Consider the following 17222-nt stretch of genomic DNA (forward strand, 5'->3'; position numbering starts at 1 on the left):
CACTTTTCACTTTCATGCATTGGAGAAGGAAATGGCAACCCACTCCAGTGTTCTTGCCTGGAGAATCCCAGGGACGGTGGAGCCTGGTGGGCTGCCATCTATGGGGTCGCACAGACTGAAGCAACTTAGCAGCAGCAGCATATCTTTTGTTAATTTCAAAATTATAAGAATTCTAATAATTAAGAACCTCTATTATGCAACATGGTGTCAAGATTTCAACCTAGAATAATTTTTATAAAGAGTTAAATGAAAAACTCTAAACAAATTGCTAAAAATTCATAGAAGTTGAATATATATATATATATATATATATATATATATATATATCTTTGGAGAACTAGTTCTCCAGACAGCTGATATATCCATAAATAACAGCTCTAATATTATTAATTTCAAGGTGTTCAGATCATTATGTTAATCAGCAATTAAATGTATGCTGCAATGTTAATCAGTTTTTTTAAAAAAAGAAAAAGATAATGAAACCAATCTGTTTTAAACCTGAATCTGTTTCAACAAAAACGACTATCAGTCAGGATTGTGTGATAGGATACAAAATTGTTTAACTTACGTTATTCTTTCGATATTTATTTAAGGCCAGTATGTGTTCTTTCTGTTTCTTAGGCAGAAGGTAAGCAGAGCTCCTATGGAAGATCACTTGCCCTCGTGGTTTCATTGTAGTGACACGGAGGACATATATGTAGACCAAAACTCTTGTGAATACAGATAGGTTTAAAAAAACCTTTTGAATTTTCAAAAAAGAGAGAGATCAGTGAGATAATAAAGAGACTGGTAGGAGACCTAACTCAAGGATGAGGTATAAATGGTCCTTTTCTTGTTGGTTGGCTTCTTATCCTCCAGTGACCTCAGGTTTCTTCATCTCCAACACTCTTTCCTAACCGCTGGGTCTAAAGGGGTTTCCTCTCTGAAATTGTTCTGTCCACACACTTATTTGTTTGTTTGTCTACCTGCCAAAATATAAGCTCTAGTGGATCAGGGATCTTGATTCTCTGGCTTCAGCTGAGTCCTCAGTGCCTTGGCCGTAATGCTCAGTAAATATTTGTTGAAAAGGGGAAGAATCAATGAGTTACCCTAGTGGAAAGGATTTGTATGTTTTCACAAATATAGAGTAAACACTTAAATTTGCAGTAGGTATTTTATACTTTCTGTCTTACCTTCCAAGTCTCTCTCAAATCTTCCCAGTTCTGTCGACTGCCATCACCAGCCCTGCACTACCTCTCCTCCTGCTTGAACAAGCACCGGGGCTCCTGTCTCAGACTCTACTCAGATACCAACCCCCACAAATGTTCTCCAATCCACAGGTCTTCCTGAAGCAGAATGATTTTTTTTTTTTTAATTTGGAAACTCAAACTTTCTCATATTAACTGAAATTGTTAGTCACTCAGCTGTGTCTGATTCTTTGCACCTCCATGATCTGTCCATGGAATTCTCCAGGCAAGAATACTAGAGGTGGGTTGTCATTTCCTTCTCCAGGGGATCTTCCTGACCCAGGTATTGAACCTAGGTCTCCTGCATTGCAGGCAGATTCTTTACCATCTGAGCTACCACTCGTATTAAACTCCTACGTAAATTACTTTGAATTTTTCCATCCCTATTAGGCCCATACTTTTTTACTTATTCTCCAAGGTCTTACAGAGCCTACTCTCTCTCTCTGGTCCTCCATGACTTTGTTTTCCTCTATTATTCTCTGCAGTCCAGACAGGCTCCATTTCTCAGAAGACTTTTATTTGCTGTTAAGACTACCTGGCCTGTTCCACCCACCCTGTCCTGTTTAGCACATTATTAACTATCTGGCTATAAATCCAGTGCTTAACTCATTGCCTGGGAGCTGTTAGTCTAGAGAGAAGCTACGTTGCTAAGCTGAGGAATGCTAAGGTTGTAGTTCCTTCACATTGTCCTCTATTCATTTCTTGGTGGATGTCCATCTCCATGTCCAGTCATGGAAACTATGAAAGAATAACTGCAGTTAATGACCCCCAGGAGTAGTATGCAATCAGCTACCATTATGCCCACTCAGTTCAGTTCAGTTCAGTCGCTCAGTCGACTGTTTGTGACCCCATGAATCGCAGCACGCCAGGCCTCCCTGTCCATCACCAACTCCCAGAGTTCACTCAGACTCACGTCCATCGAGTTGGTGATGCCATCCAGCCATCTCATCCTTTGTCGTCCCCTTCTCCTCCTGCCCCCAATCCCTCCCAGCATCAGAGTCTTTTCCAATGAGTCAACTTTTCGCATGAGGTGGCCAAAGTACTGGTTATGCCCTCTGCTGCTGCTGCCGCTGCTAAGTCACTCCAGTCGTGTCCGACTCTGTGCAACCCCATAGATGGCAGCCCACCAGGCTCACCCGTCCCTGGAATTCTCCAGGCAAGAACACTGGAGTGGGTTGCCATTTCCTTCTCCAATGCATGAAAGTGGAAAGTGAAATCGAAGTCGCTCAGTCGTGCCCGACTCCCAGCGACCCCATGGACTGCAGCCCCCCAGGCTCCTCAGTCCATGGGATTTTCCAGGCAAGAGTACTGGAATGGGGTGCCATTGCTTTCTCTGGGTTATGCCCTCTACCTACCCTTGAATATCCATACATTAAACCATAAAAAAATAGTAAGGATGTAGTCAATTCTTCAAACATGTATTCATTTATAATCATTCATTCAAAAATATTTATTGCAATTGGACACGTGCCAGGAACTGAGCCATTAATTTTGATGAACCCCTGTTCATGATGATCTTTCTCATTGTTATATACTTTTCCTCTTTCCCTTCTGTCTCTTCAATATCTTCAAATCCCTAGTGGAGACTTGCTTTTCTTTCACAGCCCAGCAAAAATATGACCTCTTATCTGAAGTTTCTCTAAACTCCTTCAGGCTGACTTAATTGCTCATTTATCTGTGTTCCCAAAGGAGTTGGTTCATATGTTTTTAAAAGCACTTATCACGTTATATTATAACTATTTGCATATCTTTGTCCTTTCTGGACTTTTTTCTTTGTGGCAGGAACCGTATTATACACACAGTTAAATCCCTCACTCTCTTCTCTTGTACTTACATCCCTGGCTTTCTTCACAGCACTTGGCATAGAACAGGCACTATTTAAATATTAGTTGCTACTTTAATGCCTAAAATTCTTCAAATATCCATGGACGCTGTCCATGAATAGCAAGATGTAAATGATTATAGGATATATTTTACAATCTTTTCCAGATGACTTGTTAAATAAATTCTCACAGCATTGTTGATTCTTTAAGGGAAACTTTTACTGTAGCCAAAATTCCCAATACATAGAGAAGACTAAAACAATAGAAAAATACAAACTTTGCAAAAATCAGGGCAATATGAAGTCTGAAAAGCAAGTGGGAATGCAACTATCCTTGGAAATTAGGCTAGGTCACCAAGGAAAGATCCAGAGAAATAGCACAAGAGGGTAGGGATATATTTAGGGGGACAAAAACACAAGAGAGATAGAAATGTTATTATAGAAAGGCAACATAAATATATTCTTAAATAATATATATCAAGTGAGTGTTTTTCACAACAAGGTCAGACAACAGTCTGTGAAAAATAATGGTTAAGAGGAAAGAGTTGGACACCACCCCTGGTTTCACTGTTTTCCTTCCCTTGAGTTTAGACACATTACCTTTGAGGTTTAGTTAAATTTGTGGCTTGCTCATACCTGAGGGATATTTAAGAATAGACACGTTTAAGTCTACTACAAAATATTAATTCTCTTAGGGGAACTTTGCAATTATCTCGATTGATCTGAGACCCATAAATGATAAGAAAACTCTGTGTAACTCTCAGATTCAGATATCCTGCTGAACATTCCTGGGAAGAGTCAGCCAGTCCTAACCTGGAACCATTTAGAGATCTCCAGTCAGTTTGGGACTAGAGCATGGTTACTGGTTTTGAGTTATTCAGTAGAGACAATTCTGAATGTATTTCCCAGACTCCATGAGGTTTCTGTTTCAAGGTGGTCCTTGGCAGGCATGTATGCTTCTGGTACATGGGGTTGTCTAGAATGTCCCCAGATCTTGGTTGGGTAACCAGAGGCACCATTGTGTTGACAGATTGTTGTTGATTATCTTTGAACTGAACTGAACTGAATGGACCTACCACATCTTGTTCCCTGTACTTCCTGTTAATTCTGCTTTTGATTAATTTTCACATACTCCTCACCCATCCTCTTTGGGTGAAAAGCAAGTGAAAATAAATTGCACCAATCTGTTGGGAACTGTGGAAGGTTTAAACCTCAAAGAAGATCATTGAGGGAGGTGATTATTTTGTAAATAAAATGGTGTATACATAGATATAGTCTGAGAAGTCTGTAAATAGTATATGTAAATTAGCAGGACCAGATGATGGAGATCCTTGTTGATTGCAGGGGGAATGTATTTCAATGCTGTTTGTAATCATGGTATTCAGTCCATATGAATGATGAAAGACATTTGAAATCTAAATAGGAGAATATTATTGTATTCATTTTTAAAGAGAGGGTAAAGAACGAATATTTGAATAGTACAGCTAGCTTACTTAACATTAGTACTTAGCTAGTTATGGAAATAGGATATTAATCTGTGAAAATCTCCAAGAGGGTAGCAGATGCTGGTAGTGAACAAAATGACTAGAAATGTCAGAGCAGTTTGCTTATGTGGCAGATTATATTTTTAACAAGGAAGCAATGGATGAAAGACTTTTGACTCTGGCTTTTCTAGGGCTCTCTCTGCCTGGACTCCTTCCTTCCTCCCTTTCTCACCTCCTGTTCACTACCTCTCTGGAAGTCTACTCATTCAGCAAGACTCTACCATTATCATCTCATGTAAAATTTCCGAGGTTATCGATCTCCTCTCACACTGTGATAGCTAGTGTAATGCCCCTAGCCCCCAAAATGTCCAAATGGCAATTCCCTGCTGCTGCTAAGTCGCTTCAGTCATGTCTGACTCTGTGCAACCCCATAGATGGCAGCCCACCAGGCTCCCCCGTCCCTGGGATTCTCCAGGCAAGAACACTGGAGCGGGTTGCCATTTCCTTCTCCAATGCATGAAAGTGAAAATGAAAGTGAAGTCGTTCAGTCGTGTCCAACTCCTAGCGACCCCATGAACTGCAGCCCACCAGGCTCCTCCGTCCATGGGATTTTCCAGGCAAGAGTACTGGAGTGGGGTGCCATTGCCTTCTCTAGGCAATTCCCTAGAACCTGTGAATATGTTACTGTACATGGCCAGTGGGACCAAGTGGTTACATTTTGTGGTTGTTCAGTCACTAAGTCGCGTCCAGCTCTTTGTGACCTCATGGACTGCAGCATGCCAGGCTTCCCTGTCCTTCACCATCTCCTGGAGTTTGCTCATATTCACGTCCCCAGAGTCAGTGAGGCTGTCTACAATCTCATCTTCTGCCACCCTCTTCTCTTTTTGCCTTCAGTCTTTCCCACCATCAGGATTTTTTCCAATGAGTCAGGTCTTCGCATCAGGTGGCCAAGGTATTGGAGCTTCAGCTTCAGCATCAGTCCTTCCAATGAATATTCAGGGTTGATTTCCTTTAGGATTGAGTGCTTTAGCTCAGTTTAATTGGATGTGATTAGATTAAGGATCTTGATGTGCGGAGTTTATTCTGGATTATCTGCTTGTGCCCACAAGAGCTTGTTAGAGCGATATGAAAAAGACTTAAATAGCCGTTGCTGACTTTGATGATGGAGACAAACCAACACATGGACACAGGCTGTGTCATAGAGTCTCCAGAATGTTAATACCTTGATTTTAGCACAATAAAACCCTTTTCTGATCTAACCTTCAGAAATGCAAGATTAAAAAAAATGATGTTATTTTTTTTTATATTTTATTTTATTTTTTAACTTTACAATATTGTATTGGTTTTGCCATATATCAACATGAATCTGCCACATGTATACACGTGTTCCCCATCCTGAACCCTCCTCCCTCCTCCTGTAAATGTGTGGTGATTTATTACAGTCCAAATGAGAAAATGCATACCCCTTGGCACAATTTTCTGCTCTTCTTCTATGTGTCCATAATGTCGTATTACATCTACTCGTGCTGACTTCAGTGACCACAGTGATTTGTTGGGAATTGTCTCTCTACGTGGTCTTCCCTCAACTGCTGAATAGTCACCAGTGTCTCATTCAAGTTCCTTTCCCTAGTTGTCTACTCTGAGCCTTTACATGGATCCAGTGCCCCACCAGCCTCCCCCCGGGGCATGGGAAAGACTTACTGCAGGTTCATTTGTTTATGCATTTGCTCGGATATCCTTCTTCTGTTATAGGACACTATCCTACTGATTTTCAACTGCTGATGCCTGGCTCAGTATCCCAATGTCACTTGAAGTCTTTGCTGGAACAAGGAGACACAAGTCTCTGACCTTTGACAGCATCTTGTTCTTCCTGATAAGTCCAAGCATTCCCCTGAGATCCATGTTAGTAGGGGTAGATTCCCTCTCTTTCCCAGTCACTCTCCTGTTTCTCAGTTCTTGGGAGTAAATCAGGCACTTGACACAAGTAAGTACTAAGCAAATATTTTAAAAATAATTAGGCAAATGCGTGATGTTCTACAAATGACTTATTGTATTAGGGAATGGTGAAATAGAGATCCAAAGATTTCCATTACCAGATGAGACTCTAATATACAAGGTGTGGCCCCAGGGCCCTTAATGACTTAGTCATTGATATGGATAAGGTTGGGTGCTAAGCAAGTTTGTAGATGATATTAATTGACTAAAATCTGTAAGAAATCATGCATGGTGGTTACAATTCTCTATTCCTTCTGGTTTTCATGGAATGCTAATAGTAAAGGTATATTTTCTTTTGATGACTTTCAAATATTTCAGATGGCTTTGACTGCATCAGGAAAACTTACAGAAAGCACATCGCTTCTACCCTAACACATGGAAAGAGTATTCACTTAGTGGAAATGCAATTTCATAAAAAAATCACCAAATGATTAAATGTTAGCATAAATGAGGGCATCATATAGCAGAAGACCATGATCTAGAATTCTATAACTCTTTATTGTATTCTCATTTCTGTCAGTAATTTCAGGAGCATCACTTAGTACCTTTAGGCATCAGTTTCCTCACCTCAACATGAAGTATTTTGAATTTACTCCTGATTTCAACATCCTTTATCTTGAGTGACATGCAGGATATCACATGCCATAATTAGAAAATTATTTGCACTGTTGTTCCAAGAGTGGAGCTTATGTTCACTTGCAAAAGCAACTTGAAAACCTTTAAAGAGCCCAGAAAGCAAGTGTTCTAGAAAATTTGATTATTGGAAAATAAGCATTATAAAGAAGACTGAAAGAATTGGTGTTACTTTGTTATTGGAATACGTTAAGAGTAGACTTAACAAATTTTAATCCCATAAGAACTCGAGAAAGAAAGAAGGATGGAAGATCCTCATAAATACAAGAAAACAAGAGCAAAGTTAGGAATTCACTAACTTCAGTCTTCTTTATAATGTCTAATCATGACTGTGGTTCGTTAGTTCTTTTCAGTATTTTTTTTTCTCATAGTACCCACCCATGGACAAACCTAAGAAACAAATGATCGGACCTCTATAATAATTTGTATGTTTATTTGGCAAAGTGTGTTTGTGTGTATGTGTGTAGATAATGTATCACAGGAAGACATTTCTTTTTGAAACCTGGAAATTTTCCTTGTGGAGTCAGAGATGGTTTTATAGAAATTAGAAAAAGAATTTTAAAGTTGTATTAGTAGCTGGAAAGCCTAGCCTATCCCAAATACCCCAATCCATATTCATGAATAGATCTCAATTACTTTTTACCTTTTAGTTAATCTGAAAAAGAAAAAATAGTGTTTGTGCAGGAGTTCCCCATAAATCTTGCAACAGAGGATGAGATGGTTGGATGGCATCATCAACTTAATGGACATGACTTTAAGCAAACTCTGGGAGTTAGTGTAGGACAGGGAAGCCTGGCGTGCTGCAGTCCTTGGCATCACTAAGAAATCCATCTGAGCGACTGAACAACAATGAGAGATGTGTTTTGTTCTTCTGGTAAGCTGAGACCATATCTCAGTGCCTGTTTGGGAAGTGCTAAGGGTACAAGCCATGTTGAATTTTGAAACTAAAACCCAGTAGCACTTTGGGAGGCATTGTGATCTTTGCCTCTGAATGGAAATAATGAACAAAATTTAGTATTCTTCTGTATTTAAGATTTTTTTTATTCTCACAAGTAAACACTTTCATCGTTTCTTCTAACTAGTAATTTAAACGAAAACCGAGACTCTGTTTTAAAGCGTTAGGTTAAATGGGGACCCATGTGAAAGAACAGGAGGCTATAATGAGGTTGCTTTTACATTTGAGCCTAAGCTGAATCTGTTCTCTATTGTAATAGGCCTGGTGGCTGTAATATTTTACTCATTTTCAGCTGTAATAAGCTTTTGAGTATCTGAAGCTACAAGGTTTGTGTTTTTTCATCCAATTTGTTTTACTCCAAGGACACTCTAATGGAGTAAGGTGTAAAACAGTTCACGGGAGACTTTCAATATTAGTTTCCTCACACCTGCAGTTTTTGAAAAATAATCTCTTATTTCTAAAAATAAAAGTGAAATGTTTACAAGGACCTAAGGAACTGATTTTTTTCCCTTCCTCAACCAATTTATAGGCTTGAACTGAGTACTTTCAAAGCAGGGGGTAAAACAAAAACTCGCTTTAGGAGATTTAACAAGCTTTTGCCAGTGGAAACATATTTTTGTGCATTTCCCCCCTCTCGAATGGTTTATTGAAAACCCCATTGGCTTTAGGATGTAAATGCTTATAGTGAATCATTTTTCTTTGAAATTTATATTCTCTTTCCCCAAGCTTAATCATGGCTTTTAGCTCTCCACGCTGTGCTTGCTTGAGCTTTAGTTCTTAAGTTTTGTATTGTTTTCTTCACATCTGGTGAAAGTGGACATAACTGACTAAAGGGATATCATTTGGCTTTTCCTTTTTCCCACTTCATATAGAGGCCATGCCTTAGGTCTCCTTTCATCTCAGAATCTACAATCTGGATAAATGCCAGAGGATCATCAACTTAGGACTTATAGCATCCATCCTGTAGTCTATTTTGTGATTCTTTTTTAAAAAAAATCTACTGTGGTCCCCTGGAAATTCTGGATCAAATGAGGTCCAGCTTCCTAACCCTACATGCAACCAGGTAGTTCAATATTATTAGGATTATTGGCATGTTGCTTACCTGCCAAAAATTCTTAGGACTGAAGGATGAAGTTGAGTTATGGCTCAGTGCTTGTTCAGTTTGAAAATCCCCATGTTTACTTCATCTTACAATGAAGCAAAAGCAAAACACTCTAGAAGCCCCTCAATAATCTTATTCCTGACTACCTATGTGCTACTCTTTAGTAAGTATGATTTTAATATTTTTCTGTATATATTTTCAGTGGCCTAGAAATGACACTGACATGAAATTACTGCTGTCATTAGGAAGCATGAAGCTCAGTGCATGATTGTTGGGCTGGATGCAGCAGAAAAGAGCATTAATCAGTTCCTCAAAGGTTCACAGAATAATAGGGAAAATTTTTTAATTTGTATGCCAAAAAAAGAAAAAAATGTAAACTAAGATTTCTTAGCTTTCTGCTCTCTTGATTTGGGCAATTCCTTTATCGCATTACTCAACCAATTTAAACCTACCTTAGTGCATTGGAGCAAAAGTCATAAGATTTTTACTACCTACATATTACATCTCAATAATAGATGTCCAAGATAACTGCAGAGCATGTATTATCTATTTGTCTTTAGAACAAAACCAGGCAGAGGCACTTAACACTATTTTGCTGAGTGAGGACTTAAGAATTCTCCAAATAGTAATGTAACAAATTTCTGTAAACTGTGTATTTTGTTGTGATATATAAGTAAAGAAAAGCATATATTATAAAAACTCCAGCTTAATCATTATAACCAATTACAAATGCTTAATAATACAATGAATTGCAAATAGCCAAACACGATAATTACACTAATATTATTTTGATGTTCTTGAGTTGGTGGCATTAAAGAATTTCTGATATGATTTTTATGTCAGTAACTGATAGGAAAAAGAAAAAAAAAAGAAAAGTGGACTAATAATTACAGGAAGACAAAGGGAGGGATGAAATATATAGACTCCCCAGGGTCTGCAATGTGTGAGGGTGAGAAACGGTTATATGTGGAGTGCTAAGTAGTTTGAAATTTGCTATACGAGGGCTGCAACTTCTATGGTGAGGGTTTATCCACTATTAAATGAAATATTTTGCTGAAAGTTGGTAGTCCTACTTTATTTAACCAGTGTTTTTCACTGACACAGAGTTATTCTCATCATCACCTTTGTGCTCCTCTGATTTTTTGCATTTCTGACAGGGCTGTTTTCTAAGTCCAGGGCCCCTGGGAGGCGAATTCAGCCCAGATGTCCAAGGACGATTTTACACACGGGCCCTGGCTTCCGAATTCCTCCAGGATTTGCCCATTGTTGCAGAGACAGACTTTGTAATTACCAAAGGATTATAGCAGAATATGAAAGGGCCCGAGAGCAGCTTTCTTGCGAAGCATGAATGCATTCAGCACAAACTTAGGAAGAATCAGTCCAGAAGTGAGGCAGAAGTGTCTGAAAATATTAAGGGTTCAAGCAGAGGGTCCTGCCTGAAATTCCTAATTAAAGAAGTAAAAACTGCTTTTAAAAAATGTCAGGGACTGTCATTTGTATTCTCTACCCAGAAAGGGGTCTTCAGAAGATTGTAAATGAGGTGATGGTGCTGGCCAAATACCCTTTGTTTGGCCCCTTTTTTGTATCCAAAAGTAATGAAAATGGAGCTTAATGGTACATAAATAAAAATAATTACGTAGACGATAGTGGTAGTGGTGCATTACCTGAATTAATACACAAGATTAAGAGGCCAATAGCCCAGAAAGAACTTCGTTATTTCACGAGTCACATAAATGAGACAGCTCTCTCAGGGTTGAATAAAACATAGCTTTCACACTACCATTTTGATTTCAGATTTAAAAACAAAACATTTCCCATGGATTGTGTTTCTGGTGTTCTCTTTGACATATGGTTTCAGCACATGTTCTTACTGAAACAAGCCAGATTATTGGTTACACCTCTTCTGGGTATGTCTTTTTTAATTGAAGCTTTAAAAAATTGACTTACTTTTTGTATTGATTTCATAGCCCAAACTAGAATCAGTGATTAATTTACATGTGTTAATTTTTATGTCCTTAGGTTATCTCTTGACTTGCTGAAATTTTGACAAATGCATAGAGCAATGAGTCGTGTAACATTGAAAGCTCGTAATCATTTGCAGAGCTGTTTCAGAATGGGTGATTTTTTAAAAAATGAAGGGGCAAATTGCATTCAGAAGAGAGAAAGAACTCCAGTTGTTACTAGCAAACGTTATTTCTTTGAAGGAACAAAAGCCATGTTCCAAATGGCTCCCCAAAAAGGTACATATCTGAGTTGCTAACACTGGATTAATAGAGAGCTTAAGAGAAAATCAGAAAAATAAATACGTATACCTCTTTTATTATTATCAATTACTGTTTCTGGCCTCATGAAGAAGTTGGATCTTTCATTGTATTTCTGTCATCTTTTAATATTTCTCTTCCTTTCTTTCCTTTGCACTGACAGTGACCTTATCCCATCCTTTTTCCTCATCAAGCCCATCAAAAGACTCTCTTGCAACCCTTAACATCAGACTTTCCCCGTGTCTGTAGACCACACTGATTTTCCCCTTCTTTGGGCTTTCTTGGAGATGCTACTTTCTTTTTCCAGTCACTTGTCATTTTAACAGATATCCGTCATCACATACTTGAGAAAGGACAATGATCATGTCTTAGATATTCCTATAGACATATACTGTAAGTCCCATGAAAGTGAAAGTGAAGTCTCTCAGTCATGTCCGACTCTTTGCGACCCTGTAGCCCACCAGGCTCCTCCATCCATGGGATTCTCCAGGCAAGAATACTGGAGTGGGTGGCCATTTCCTTCTCCAGGGGATCTTCCCAACCCAGGGATCGAACCTGGGTCTCCTGCATTGCAGGCAGATGCTTTAACCTCTGAGCTACCAGGGAAGCCCCATAGGAAGGTCTCAATTTTCTAGTATCCTCTTTTCGAAAAACAAGAAGAAAACAAGTGAAATTAATGTTAGTAACATATACTTACTTAATATATCTTAAATATGGTATCAACATGTAATCATTATAAAAGTGATTCATGTGATATTTTACATTCTTCTTTGATATTAACTCTTCATACTGACGTGCGTACCCAGCAAATCCCAGTTCAGACCAATCACAATTCAAGTGCTCAATAGATACTTGTGGTTTCTGGCTCCCATATTGGACAATACACCTCTCCAGTTGTTGCTCTTTGGTATCTAAGTTGTGTCTGACTTTTTACAACCCCATGGACTGTAGCATGCCAGGCTCCTCTGTCCTTTGCTGTCTCCTGGAGTTTGCTCAAATTCAAATCCATTGAATTGGTGAAGCTATCTAACCTTCTCATCCTCCGCCATCCCCTTCTTCTGCCTTCAATCTTTATATAAACGTCATCTGAATTAAATTCACCCATTCACTTCCAGTTCACTGATTCTTAAGATGTCAGTGTTCAGTCTCGCCATCCCCTTCTTGACCATGTCCAGTTGACCTTGCTTCCTGGACCTGACATTCCAGGTTCCTATACAGTGTTCTTGAAAGTGTTGGACTTTCCCCACCAGCTGCATCCACAACTGCGTGTTGTTTCTCCTTTGGCCCAGCAGCTTCATTCTTCCCAGAGCTATTGGTAATTGCCCTCTGCTCTTCCCCAGTGCCATATTGGGCACCTTCTGAGTTGCGGGGCTCATCTTCCAGTGTCATCTCTTTTTGCCTTTTCATACTGTCCATGGGATTCTCAAGACAGGAATACTGGAGAGGATTGACATTGCCTTCTCCAATGGACCACGTTTTGTCAGAACTCTTCACTATGACCCATCCGTCTTGGGTGGCCATGCATGGCATGACTACTAGCTTCATTGAGTTATGCAAGCCCCTTTGCCACAAAAAGCTGTGATCCATGAAGGGGACCTCTAGAGTATCTTTCTCTGAATCATTGCATTTAGAAAATTCAGATGTAAACATTGTATTGTCATATCCAGGTATCATATACAAAAGAAGAACCCACTTGCTTAAGCCATTTGAGTCTTTCTTGCAATTCGAAGTTCATTAGTGTAGGACTATGCTGAGAGTAATTTTATCCCTTGTGCCTTAATAAGATGTCTGAATTCATTAATAATTTTAGAGATATGTACTTACATATTTACAAAATATGCTTAATAGTTCAGAGTTTTTAGAAGACTCAGTGTTATGTATCTTTGGACAAGTTGCTTTTCATGTTTCTGATATTGGGATTTGAGGACATTGTTAAATGAATTATAAGCTCAAAGCCATGGTCTACATGACATAGAATCACTCCACCACAGGAAACTTGCGCATATAGAAGTGCTGGGTAAAAGGCACAGTGAACCATAGTAAGGAGGTTGACACGAGGCAGTGAGGAGAGTAGATAGATGATTTGCAACTCAATCCCAAATATGGAGCTCATTTTGTGTTTGTAGCCAAATTACTTAAACTCTCTGTCTCAGTAGCCCCCTTTACAAACTGAGGATAAGAATTCCAAGACTGTCATGAAGACACAGTATGATAATATAATGGAAATAGCTTATAACAGAAGACTTCCCAGGTGTGCTAGTAATAAAGAACCCACCTGCCAATGCAGGACACATAAGAGATGTGGGTTTGATCTCTGGGTCCAGAGGATTCCCTGGAGGAGGGCTTAGAAACCCACTTCAGTACTCTTGCCTGGAGAATCTCACCGACAGAGGAGCCTGGGATACTATAGTCTGTAGGGTCTCAAAGAGTCGGACATTACTGAAGCAACTTAGCATACATGTGTGCAGCTTCTAACCGAAAGCAAAGACCTGTAGAATGTATCATTTAGATATTAACATTTTAAAATACAAGGAATAGGTCATCAGGCTGGGATGATAACTGGCCCTTATTGTCTACTCATTTTTCAAGGGCACATTTTTTAACTTTCCCAAAATTAAAGGGACAGCAGTTCATGTTTTATGAACTGCTCTATTCAAATTTATACTACCATAGCATCAAATGGTGTTCATTAACATATAGAATAGTACAGATTTTTTTAAAAACCCAGGCAAACTGTATTAATCACATATTAACTAGCAAATTATGATGTACTTTTCAAAATTTGAAATAGGAAACTTCTGAGTTCACAGTTAAATCTGTACAGGCCTTTTGAAAGATCTATTCAAATGTTAGCAACCACATTTCTGGTTTTTCTGCTGTTTTTTTTTTTTTTTTTTTCAAAAAACAAATTTGTCAAAGCTTATTTGGAAGATTACAGCATCATTAATAACTTTACTGTTTGACAGGAAGGCATCTTGATTAAAAATCATTTTTGAACAGTGTGGAACTCCGTGATCCCCATCAAAAAATCAGTCCCAAACAAAGTGGATTTTTGACTTAGGAAGTGATGCAACTTCATATTGTTGTTGGGTTAAAGCAACTTGCTCTCTCTTGGAAGAGACCCAGAAGTGACAGCAAGAGCAGAATCGGGGGTCGTTTGGCTACTGTGTGGATGGAGCTGCGGGGAGCATCCTCATCAGAACACTGCCGTCAGTACCGCCTGCCTCCCTGCTCCTGAGTGCAATTGTCTGTGGTCTATAAAGCACTAAATGGTTGGGCCTTCACTGCTTGGAGATCCGCCTTCCTCCCTGGGCGACTTCAGGGCAATTGAGATCAGCTGGGGTGCTGCTGCCGGCATTTCCCACCTCCTGTCCGTAGGGAAACCGAGGCAATGAGTCTTCCAAGGCAGGCTCTCACTTATGGACCACTTTGCCTTCCGTTAGCCAACAAAGAGCTAATCTGGTGATCTTTAGGGCGTGGAGGGAAGCTCATCTTTTAATCAGAGTTGAAAAGCGGGAATTTCTACTCTTACTAAGAACAATGCATAATAATAACATAGTAACAGAATTCCATGGTGATGAGACAGCAGACGCTGTATGATTTTGGTAACTTTAGACTATGAATTTTTGCACCGTTGTTTTATGTCCCTTGATGTGTTCTAGTGTCTCCTAGTTTATAGTCTATGGGAGCTTGAATAGAATTTGTACCCTGCTGTTGTGTGAAAATTGTGTAAATTGTAATTAGGTTGAATTGGTTCATAGAGTTTTTCAGGTCTAATATATCTGTCTATTTTTCTGACTATTCATTGTATTAATTTTTGAGAGTTTGATATTGAAACTGCAACTAAACATCTTAATTTATCTACTTAAAAAATAATTGTAATATACAGTGGAACTATATAACATTTTTCTGTATTTTCTAACTCTCCTGTAAATGTCTGATCATACTTTCATAATTTAAAAAAGAGGGGGAAAAAAGAGCAATGCATTCAATGAGGACAATCTCAGAATCTTTAAAATAAGATAAACAGTACAATCTCTCTTCTTGACTTCAGTCTTTAGCATTTGCTGACTTCATACTTTAGCTCCTGGTATGATCTTTTTATCACCTTTTTCACGTGAAAGGGTAAAAGATTGACTGAGAAAGAGGTTTCAGTGCTACATTTTGGTTTTCAATTTTTCAACCTGAGATTTGACCTAATATGTATACTCACACTTACTCATTTCTTTTATATCCATCCAATAAATAGAAATTAGATGTCTCCTATGTGTCAGAACGTATTTAAATGGGTCATATAGTAGAAAAAGAAGTCCTCACCTTGATGGAGTTTGTGACCTGTTTAGAGAGAGAGAAAATAAACAAATATACATAATGGTACATCAAAAGTGAGTAAGTGCAATGAAGAAAAATAAAGCAGGAGAGGAAGTGAGAGATTTAACTTTTAGATAGCATGACTTGAAGTGGGCTCCCTGAAGAGGTGAGATTTGGCCAGAGAAACAGTCAAAGGTGTGAGCTATGTAAACACAAGTGGGTTACAGGGAGCAAAGACCCTGAGATGGATTCTTGCTCGCTGCGCTGGCTTCACCCGGATTGACTACCACAGAAGGAAAGGAAGAAGGTTTGAGAGGAACGCAGCGAAGGTCAAGTCAGGTCAAACCCTGTAAACAACAGTAATCACTTTATTTTAAACCATCACTTTATTTTAAACCATCACGTCATACTGTGATGGTTTCAAGTAGGTTTGTGGAAGTGATCTGTGAATAAAATAATCTGAAGAAGGGTCTGCAGGTAGAGTAGAGTATACCGTACTGGAATAGACAAGGTGAGAAGTGAAGGTCCCTTAGTTTTGGATGGTGAGGAGGAGTAAGATTCAGGGTTATAAAGGAATGCCCAACTGGATTTGCTCATGAATTGGATGTGAGATTCGAGAGAAAGAAAAGAGCAAAGTGCTAGTGCTAGACGCTCTGTCGTGTCTGACTCTTTGCAACTGCATGGACTGTAGCCCTCCAGGCTCCTCTGTCTATGGGATTTCCCAGGCAAGAGTACTGGAGTGGGGTGCCATGTCCTCCTCCAGGGGATAAGCCAGGGATCGAACCTGCATCTCCTGTGTCTCCTACATCGCAGGCTGGTTCTTTATCACTAGCGCCACCTGTCAAGCCTGCAAAAAGTAAAGGATGACTCCAGATAAACTGTCAAGAAAATAGTTAATATATATTATTTGCAGAGATGACAGGCATTGATTATTACATAGGTGTACTGAAAGCTAAGTCATTTCAAACTGTAATAATATTTATAAAAGAGAAATTGGGAGTGGGGAGAATAACTTTATAGTTATCCAGTTTGCAGCAAGAATCACCATACAATTCCTTTAAATAGCAAGATGCTTAGTGCAGTGAAACTATAATTCAATTATTTTAAAATCTGTTTAGAAAGAATTATTCAAGACCATAAGTAAAATCTACTTTGATTAACCATAGGAGAAAGCAGCAAAAGGCACACTCACCCTGCCATCTAGAAGTGTGTAATTTTGGTAATCATACATGATTGTCAGGCCTGGGGAGAGTGCCTAGTGTCCTGGAACAACTGACACTCTTACCCCTTGTGCTCTTGTAACAATGTCTTGGTATAGACAATAAAACATATACCCACTTTACAGCACAATGTTAGAAATTTCTGCACAGCAAAAGAAACAATCAACAAAATAAAGAGGCAACCTGTAGAATAGGAGAAATATTTTGCAAAGT

The 17222-nt window shown here is 39.0% G+C and overlaps 1 protein-coding gene and 1 non-coding gene across 13 annotated transcripts in view; one reads left to right on the top strand and one right to left on the bottom strand.

The window, feature by feature from the left end:
* TENM3 (teneurin transmembrane protein 3) overlaps nt 1-17222 on the top strand; it is a 2746241-nt gene that overhangs the window by 1066086 nt on the left and 1662933 nt on the right. The window lies entirely within an intron of this gene.
* TRNAC-GCA lies at nt 12013-12084 on the bottom strand. The gene has a single exon. It is a non-coding gene; the product is annotated as a tRNA-Cys (tRNA).

This window comes from Bos indicus x Bos taurus, chromosome 27, assembly GCF_003369695.1.
Source record: "Bos indicus x Bos taurus breed Angus x Brahman F1 hybrid chromosome 27, Bos_hybrid_MaternalHap_v2.0, whole genome shotgun sequence".
Lineage (NCBI taxonomy): Eukaryota > Metazoa > Chordata > Mammalia > Artiodactyla > Bovidae > Bos > Bos indicus x Bos taurus.